This window comes from Solanum tuberosum, unplaced genomic scaffold (assembly GCF_000226075.1).
Source record: "Solanum tuberosum cultivar DM 1-3 516 R44 unplaced genomic scaffold, SolTub_3.0 scf00374, whole genome shotgun sequence".
NCBI lineage: Eukaryota > Viridiplantae > Streptophyta > Magnoliopsida > Solanales > Solanaceae > Solanum > Solanum tuberosum.
Window position 1 is genome coordinate 211,245 of NW_006239301.1, and position 10,433 is coordinate 221,677.

Genomic DNA, 10,433 nt, shown 5'->3' on the forward strand with positions numbered 1-10,433 from the left:
TATGGCGGCGACGACGAATTGGTGCGGTTGAGGAAGTGATGGCAAACAGGAAGGAAGGATAAATAATATTTTTTCCACAAAACCACCTAATTAAATACTTCTCGCGCGCCTATTTGAGGTGAATTAGAAACAATATGTCATGTAGGCAAAAAAAATATTCAAATGGTTCAAATTCGAAATAGCTAATCTAAGTGAAATATGCAAATAACTTTAAGGATCATCGATGATGGCTTAAGGCTATTAAGAATAAATCTGATGGGCACGAGATGATATCTTCTTTTTTTGCCAGTTGGTGGAGCAGCAAAAAAGAGCTGTCAATAGGGCCCTCATCCTTTTATTTTGGGCAAAAAACTTAAATATACAACTTAAAGTCTTTAATTACATCAATATAGCAATATTTTTTTTTTCCAATTATATAGTAATATTTTTTTTTCAAAACTAGAATTTTCATTTAAAAAAACGTTTACCAAGTCAGCCACAAAATATCACGTATTCCTTAAATTTCTCCAATTATTTTACCTTCCCTGATTTACTCCAATTTGTTATATATTAGGTTTCATACAAAAATAAAACTCTCTTCTCTACTAAGATCGACGATCCAAAATACATACCAATAATTTTTCAATTCTAATTCAACACAAAGAACGATGGGACTCATCAGGTAATTGATAAAAAACAGTTCATATGGTATGTTTTTTCGTGATTGTATTTGATTTTTTACAACATATTCATTTTAATCTTTTTTGTAGTTATTCTTTTGGTTTATTTTGTCGATTTTGGTGGAATGTAAATTTATTTTTTCACTAAAATTTTGGGGCTTCCACTTAGTAAGGTAATGATTTTAATGAAAAGTATTCTAACATGAATTTGATGATTATCTTAAATTACTATCTATTTAAGAAAAATCAAAAACTTCAAATTCAAACTAGATAGTGAACAATTCTATAATAATCGTTTCGTAACATTGCTCTCAACTTACAATTCTAATTCAATATCAATGAGATTTATTTTTAAGATTAAATTAGCAATAAGGCACCCAAAAAATATGGTGACAATGCTACAAATAATTCATGCTACTTTAGATCCATAGTAGTTTTTGTCATACTTTCATAACTAATAGCCATAAGTACAAAAATTACATATGGTCACCATGATTGTAAACAATAGTAATGCTCCTAATATACTTGACAAAATATCATTTCAACTTTCACATATTAAAGGAGTACAAAAATTACATGATGATCACCTTGGATGTACACAATACTAGTACTATCTCTACTTATAAAACATTATTTCAATTTTCATTTGTTAAATTTTTCTATGTTCCTGCAAAATTATCAAAAGTGCATTTCAAAAAAGAAAATTTTGCCATACTAGTAATCCATATCATTGTTGAAGTAGAGTTGAAACATGATTGACAATACCAGTATCACAACAAAGTTGAAGAGGAAGATTGTCTTCTCTTTCTAATCCGTTTTTGTTCAAATGAGGCACTTTGTAGTTGTTGCCTCCATTATCTTTCATCACCTCAATCATACAAGATTGTAAACTAAGAAATACATGGTTGAGTTGTTCAACCTTCATTTCATCAAAAGATCTCCCCACTGCTTCCACTAATTCATCAACATTTGAAGGAGCCTTTGGTATTGAAGAGATTGGATTGCTCTAAAAAATCCAAGGTCCAACACATTTAAATCAGGGCTGTTAGGTGGTTGAAAACATAGTCTAATGTCGAATCCATCTTTTTGGGCAGCTTCAACAAATTCCAAATCATTGACACCAATATGTGGTCTTGCATTATCTTGTTGTATAAAGATAGGAATGTTTGAATCTGAAGCTGGCCATTTTGATCTAATGGCAGGAAGAACTTTCTCAATCAAACAAGCCCTAGTGATATCTTTAGTTACTGATATAATGGGTTTTGTTTCGAGAGTTCCTGCTATTCGATTTTTGCTATTCCGCTTAGCTGGTTCCTTAACTACAAATGGAAAGATACCTATCTTTCCAGAAAATAGCTCAATTCCATTTTCATCAAATCGAGGACGAGCAACAACAGCCATAAACATAACTTTTGGAATAAAGTTTTTACTTTTGCAAGAGCGATATGGATTAGGCTCATGTTCTTCAGGGAGTAGATAGTACCTTTCACTCCTTTTAGATAAAAAAAAACCATTTCTCGTCAATGTGAACATAATTAAACATATTCACAAATTTTGGATTTGTGTGAATTGTACTCTGGTCAAGCATTGAAAGGCAGAATTCAAGTCGAACCTTCTTATTTTGTTCGGTTAGTTGAGGCTTAATGGAATTGGTATGTGTCCGAATAGTGCCATCTTTTATCCATCGAAAGACAGTTGATTTTGCCATGTTCATCGCAAAAGCCAGAGATCGAATATTTGTTCGACGACAAAGTGGAGTTTCTTTAACTTGATTAATGTCAACTTCCACCCGTTTTCTTCCAACTCTGCCTTCAAGATTCAAAGACACATCCAACGGTGTACCATTATCAACTGATGATTTACATTGCTTTCAAATGCGTAAAATAGTTCTTCTTGATTTGTTGAACAAAATAGCAGCTTGTTTTAAAGATCCATATTTAAGTTTTCCTTCCTTGTTTTCTTTCAAAATCCAATCTGCAATGGCTTGACGTTCTTCAAGTTTTAATCGCTTGTTTCTAGTGGTTGGATCTTTCGGAAATACAACTATACTCATTTCTGGAGTATAAGCAAGAAACAAAAAAAAGGAGATGAAAGAAAACAATACAATAGTCCTGCAAGAGAAATTATTCAAAGGTAACAGAGGGAAAAAATGACATGAAAATATATAAAACATCTCTCTTAATAGCACTTGCTGAAAAAATTCAAACAAAATTATGATTTTGCGCCATAAATTTAGTGTGATTTTGGCGCCACAAATCTAAAAATAGAGTAATTGGAATCAAGAAGAGGATTTTTTTTCAAAAAAAAAAACATGATTTGCAGAGATGGGGCGATCTTCTTCCTAAGAGAAAGAGAGAGTGTGTTTTAGATTACTTAAAAAGAGAAAATGAGTGATTTTGGGAAACATAAATCTGAAAAGTCAATGTGCTTTAGCTTTTTTGACTTTACCCTTCACCAATATATTTATGAGGTGAGAGAAAATGAGTGTACTTTTAAAAAAAAATTGGAATCCGTATATTTTGTTTTTAAATTTTAATATGATTATTTTTTGAAGGGCAATTTGGTAACATTTCAAAGTCTTCATTTATTTCTTAAATTTCGTGCCCAATCAAATGTTGCCACATAAAATGGGACGAAGGGAGTAATTAATACAAATACATAGAGCAAAATACAAAAAAAAAATTGCTATAGAGGGAGAGAAGGAAAGGGGAAGATATAGTCAATTGTAATAAAGCAAAATATATGAAAATAACTTTTTCGTTTTCTATAGAAAAAAAAAGAAACAAAAAAACAAAACACAAATACAAGGAAAAAAATGATGAGGGAGGGAGAGAGAATGGTGTGTGTGTTTGTGGGGGGGAGGGAGGGAGAGGGGATGAGGAAGCGAGAATGAGAGAGGAGAAAGATGAGCGATTAGGTGTAACGACTATTTTTGTCGTTATAGAAAAGCCAATGGGGAAAGAATTTGGGCCGGAAAACTTTTGGGTAGTAACTTAGGAATTCCTAGCCTAGTCTAGATTTGGACGAAATCTGCGTCAGTGAGGTCTAGGGAAATCTGGTAATGAATGAGAGATATGATTATGAATTTGATCACATGAATAGATAGCTAAGATGTTAAGGAATCCGTTTGATTTTACGAAATCGAATTCGGGCTAGTAGAACTTCCAAAAATGATCTTAACGTGAACGGGTGGCTTTTGTACGTCAAGGGTTGAAGGTGTGTTGTGAAATGGGAGCTTGGAACTCAAATTCCAACGTTCTGTCTCCGTGCAAGCCGCCAGAGCGAGATAAGTGCCGCCAAAGTGGGGGCCACTATTGCGGGATGGGTCCCGCTGTAGCAAGACAGTCGCGACTTAAATCGGGGAAAAACCCCAAAAATGTTATTTTTCTGCAAGTTTCGTTCTTGAAAGCTAAGAGACGACCCAGAGCTATTTCTTAAAGGTTTACCACCTCTTCTAGCACCTAAGGTAAGGATTTTACTCCCCTAATCCGTTTTTTGATCCGTAGAACTTAGATTCTTGGGTAATTATTATTGGGGGAAGGTTTTGATCTGAAGTTAATAGTGCAAAAAGCCCTAAATTGGGTAATGGTATCATGGGTTGGTCTTGGGTTATTTGGTTTGTTATAATTCGGATAATTAGACCTTAATTATTGATCCTTACGTATATTAATTATTTGTAGACCTAGAATAAGTGGAAAGAATCCAGAAAGGGAAGATTCAAGTGCCTTAGAAGGATTCAAGCTTGATTTCGAGGTAGGTGATGGTTTGATTTCATGTTTGTGTGATGTATGTTGGTATTTGCTTCATTGTAATGCATGTATGTATGTGAATGTAGTACTATTGATCAAACCTAATGTAAATGACTATGAATGAACGATTGTATGCCATGAATCAACACTTGATTGTATGATTATGAGAATGTACATTGTGATATGTTGATTGGATCGAGTGTCGCGTTCTGACACACTAATTAAGATCGGGTGTCACGTTTCGACACATATATTGGATCAGGTGTCATGTTCCAACACACTAATTGGGATCGGGTGTCACGTTCCGACACATATATTGGATTGGGTGTCACGTTCCGACGCACTAATTGGGATTGGGTGTCACATTTCGGCACACTAACAATTTGGGAATGGGTTCCATGAGAGGACCATTGAATTGTAATATTTACTTATTAATGAGAATGTGGAACTGTAAGTTGTTCTTGAAATGATAACCGGTATATGTGTATATATATTCTGTACATGTCATGTTTTACTATGTTGTGATTGTTTCTGTATGTTTCGCTTACTAGAATAGCCGTGTGATCCTACCGGTACACTATGGTTGTGTACTGATACTGCACTTACTCTTTCTTTGTTGAGTACAGGGCATCTTTAGGTGGCTACTGACAGGCCTCAGTTATGTGACTTTTGAGCGTGACCGGATTCAAGGGTGAGCCAATTCTTTCAAGCTGCCATGGATCTCTCTTGTTTAACTCCCCTCTTTTCGGACTTAGACTATTTATTTAGGGTGTTTTGTTTAGTTTTCGGGGTTGCTCTCCCTTTTCTTAGACTTGTTAGTTAATTAGAGTTTTTGTACAATGACTCTCAGGTTCTAAGGGTTGAATTTTCACATTAGTTATGGTTCGTTGTTTTAGTTGAACTCTAGGAGTTTATGGGAACTCCATTTTTATTGTCATTTAAACCTGCTTTCGTATCTTTAAATGCCTAGTTTTTTGCTAAGTTATTTGGTTTGGGTTGTAGTGATGGTTCTCCCACCGGAGGGTTAGTGTGAGTGTCAATCACAACGGTCTGGGTCGTGACAAAGTTGGTATCAGAGCCCTAGGTTCGTTGATCTCATTGTACCAAAATAAGTCTAGTAGAGTCTTGCGAAACGGTACAGAGACGTCTGTACTTTTCTTTGCGAGGCTATATGAATTTAGGAAAAACTCATTTCTTTCTACTCTTTTCGTGCTATGACTTGATTCCAATTGGTATCTAGGCGATACAAATTGGTATCTGAATTTCTTCACTCTACTTCGTATCTAGTTAGTAATTGAGTTGTAAAAGTGGAAACAACAACACCAGCAATAGAAAATGTGTCCTTGGAAATAGGTATGTTTCCCTAACTCACGGTGGGCATGTAATGACTAGAGACAAATATGAGGTTTTTACTATGTTCTTAAGGTTGAAACTTTCATTCTTCATGGGTACTGAATCTGAAGATTCTTATAATTTTCTTGTTGGTTGTCATAGTTTGCATGGATACGGTAGAGCGATTTGGCGCTGAGTTTATGATATACCAATTCAAGGGAGACACCAAAATGTAGTGGTGAGCTCATGCTGAGTGCCGACTAGTAAATGCATTACTCATGACTTGGGAAACATTTTATAGCTTTCTGTATGGAGAAGTATATACCTGAACTTTGAGGGATATAAAGAGAGATGAGTTCCTGATCATAGAGAAAATTCGTCGTTTTGTGAAGGGATTAAGGTCAAATTTGCAAATTCAAGCTTATAGGTAGCTGCTTTAGCAAAATCTTTTAAGGAAGTGGTTGATTTTGTGACGGAGGTCGAAGGGGGTAAAGTTAGAAGACTTTGCCAAGGTAACAACATTCAAGATGTTTTGTAAGGAAAGACTAGATAATGAACACCATTACTTTGGAAAATGCATTTAGTATTTTTGTCATAACATGTATGGGTTGATTAGTAAATAATTAAATTAAGTTGCGACAATTGAGGTTAGAATCTCTACTGCGATTTCCTAGATTGAGTGTATCTCAAAAAATGTCATGATACGACTACTACAATAGTAGTGATGTTTACTTGGTTAAGTTATTAAGTGTGTTACAATTGTGGAGAACCTGAGAATATGAGAAGGAAATCAGTGAGGCCGTGGAGGCCGATGAAATGGTAATGCAGGTAGAGGAACAGTGCAGCCAGGCAAGAAAGTTGCCCGTCAAGATAACAGGGCACCGTTTTATGCCTTTCAGGGAAAGCCCGAGGCTGAGGTGTCTGATGCAACATTTTGTTTGATCCAAGTTCTACTTACTCATATGTGTCAGTTCAGTTTGCCTTGGGATTTGATGTGGTTTGTGATGTGCTTGATGCCATCATCCATGTTTCTACTCCAGTTGGAGAGTCTGTCATAGTCACTCATGTATATCGTGTTTAAGTGCCGACTAGTAAATGCACTACTCATGACTTGGGAAACATTTTATAGCTTTCTGTATAGAGAAGTAAATACCTTGAACTTTGAGGGATATGAGGAGAGATGAGTTCCTGATCATAGAGCAAATTCGTCGTTTTGTGAAGGAATTAAGGTCAGATTTGCAAATTCAAGCTTATAGGTAGCTGCTTTAGCAAAAAAATTTAAGGAAGTGGTTGATTTTGTGACGGAGGTCGAAAGGGGTAAAGTTAGAAGACTTTGCCAAGGTAACAACATTCAAGATGTTTTGTAAGGGAAGACTAGATAATGAACACCATTACTTTGGAAAATGCATTTAGTATTGTTGTCATAACATGTATGGGTTGATTAGTAAATAATGAAATTAAGTTGCGACAATTGAGGTTAGAATCTCTACTGCGATTTCCTAGATTGAGTGTATCTCAAAGAATGTCATGATACGACTACTATAATAGCATTGATGTTTACTTGGTTAAGTTATAAGTGTGTTACAATTGTGAGAACCTGAGCATATGAGAAGGAAATCAGTGAGGCCGTGGAGGCCGATGAAATGGTAATGCAGGTAGAGGAACAACGCAGCCAGGCAAGGAGGTTGCCCGTCAAGATGACAGGGCACCGTTTTATGCCTTTCCGGGCAAGCCCGAGGCTGAGGTGTCTGATGCAGCATTTTGTTTGATCCAGGTTCTACTTATTCATATGTGTCAGTTCAGTTTGCCTTAGGATTTGATGTGGTTTGTGATGTGCTTGATGCCCCCATCCATGTTTCTACTCCAGTTGGAGAGTCTGTCATAGTCACTAATGTATATCGTGCTTGTCCTGTCCTGTTAATGGGTTTTCAGACTTGGACTGATTTGGTTATTTTGGATATGACTGACTTCGATATAATCTTAGGCATGACTTGGTTGCCCCCCTATTAGGTTGTGCGTAATTGCAATGCTAAGTCTGTGACTCTAGAGATCCCGAGTAGGGAAAAGTTAGAGTGGGAAGGGGTGTACAAGTCTAAACCAGTTAAGGTCATATCTTTCATTCGGGCTTGGAAACTGGTGTGGCAGGGGTGTTTGGCGTTTTTGGCTCATGTTCAGGATGTTGATGTTGAGTCTTCCTCTATTGAGTCTATTCTTGTAGTGTCTGAATTCAAGGAAGTGTTTCCTACCGATTTGCCTGGTATGCCTCCGGATAGAGATATAGATATATGCATTGACTTGGAACCTGGTACTCGCCCCCATCTTCATTCCTCCTTCTCGCATGGCTACGGCAAAATTGAGAGAGCTTAAAGCTCAAATCCATGAGCTTCTTGATAAAAGTTTCATTTGTCCTAGTGTTTTCCCGTGGGGTGTTCCTGCCTTATTTGTTAAGAAAAAGGATAGTAGTATGAATAGTGGTGATTTTATCTTAAGCCATAAAGAAGTTGATTGATACTGGAATGACAAGCTTATGGATAAAGAAAGTCCCATTGAGTATACTTGGGTGAAGCAATTAAAGTATTTTAGTAAGAAAATGTGTATAAAATTGGGTTGGTCCTTTGAATTTGATGAGTATACCTGAGTTTGAGGTGTCATGTCGATGAAAAAGGTTGACTTCGAAGTGATAGCCAGGGCTAACTGAGCATAATGGTAATAAGAGTTCGTGATGAATTGTGACGGGATGCAACTATATAATAAGATTGTTGGTTAAGTGAATTTTGTATAGTAATTATGACTTGCGAGTATCTAAGGTTGCAGTTTTCAAATATTTGGTGAGTAACATGGTTGTATGGAAAGTTTTAAGAGATGGTGGGACAATACTCGAATAGAATTTAAAAGAGCTAGAGTCATAATGAAGAAAAAAATAGTGGAATGTAGTACAACCTTTAGAGAGAGGCGAGAGCAAGAATATTTTATTTGATTGCAAAAGCCAAAAGAGATATTTTCAAAGGGGTAGATAATTAGGTTCAGAGACGTGTGATTTCATTCGTTTTGCTATGACTATGGTAATAGTGTCACGGGTTCATCAGATTGGTTAAAAAATATTGAAAAAGACTTGAGGAATGAGTGTACAAACATTAGCTCGAGAATGATGATAAGTGTTTTGTTTTTGTTTTTGAGTTTAGTAATGAGTACGATTGATTTTTTAGCGAAAGATATTGTAAGATCGGTGGAAAGGCGATCAATGATAAGCGAAGATGAATTCATAAAACTCTTCAAGGTATAAGCTAATGTTGATAGATAAGGGATTATGTTATACTGTTGAATTTACAATTGAGATTTTTCATTGTAAGTCTACTTTCGTAGTGATATATTTTGTCAAGGTATGAATTTGCAAGGTGAGAAATGATCAATTGTATCAGGTATTGAGCAATTGAAAGGACTCACGCCTGGGTTGAGTCGTAAAGTTATTATTGTTGATTGTTAAGTACCTAAGAAAGGTTTTCATTTAAGAGTGTTGGTTTAGAGTAAGGTAAATTGTCGGAGTGTTTATGATGGTTGTTAGTATTGAGAGGGTGGGCCTCATTGAAATGATGTGAAGAGTATGTGGAGTCAACTCAATGAAAATGATTGTTCTCAACTCTTCAGAGGAAAACCTTTAGTGTTATTCCGTAAAATTCTTATGTGACCATATATTTCATTTTACACATGGTGGTGAGTATGTTTCACTAGGTATGCTCACGTGTGTTTTCACTTTTGTGGGTGGATCCCTAGTGGTGGATCAGGAGTATCGATCCTGCGATGTTCTCTTGGCTGAGTGGGATGATTGGGAAGATTTGGTTATTTCAAATGACATATTTGGTGTTGTCTTGGAGTTGTTAAAGTATTTCAGTGGTTCTACATGTACCATCTTGCTTATGAGAATTTATAGAAGAGTTAGCATGCGTACTTATGGTTGTCCAACAATCTTAATATTCATCTAGTCGTCGAGGTCATGTATCGATTATATGTGGTTGAATGTAGGGATCATTGGGTTTAATTCTACTATTCTTAAGGGTAATCTATGATCAAAATTACCAAATCTAGCATTTCGATAGTGTTTTTAAAGGGTTTGTATGCTTGGACATATCCCGCGATGAGTATCTGATGTCTAAAGATCAATTTTTTATAAATTAAACTCATGAGAATTTACGTTGTGAGATGAAGATGTTGATAAGAACTATGATTGTTTAGGTATTATGAGTGAGTGTTGGTTGGTTCAGGTTCACCTAAAACTGTAGCGAGTATTGATTTAGAATTTTATCATGCTTATGTGAGAAAGGATTCGTCCTGATAATTGTTTCAAGGTCCTTGATAACATGTTGCAAACGTGTGTACGATCAACTTTGATGGTTATTGGGAATCGCTTTTGTTGTTAGTTAAGTTTACATACAATAATAATTATCACTCGAGTATTGAGATGACTTCATTGAGGCATTGCATGGGAGAATATGTAGGCATTCAATTGGTTGATTTGGGGACGGAGATTACATCATAAAATGGGTCTCAGTTTTGTTAAACAAAGATCTTCAGTATGAGGAAGAACCGATTGCAATTCTTAATCGCGATGTCCGGAAGCTGAGGACCAAGGAGATAAAGTCCGTGAAAGTTCAATGGAAGCATCGCCCGGTTGAGGAAGCTACTTGAGAAACCGAGA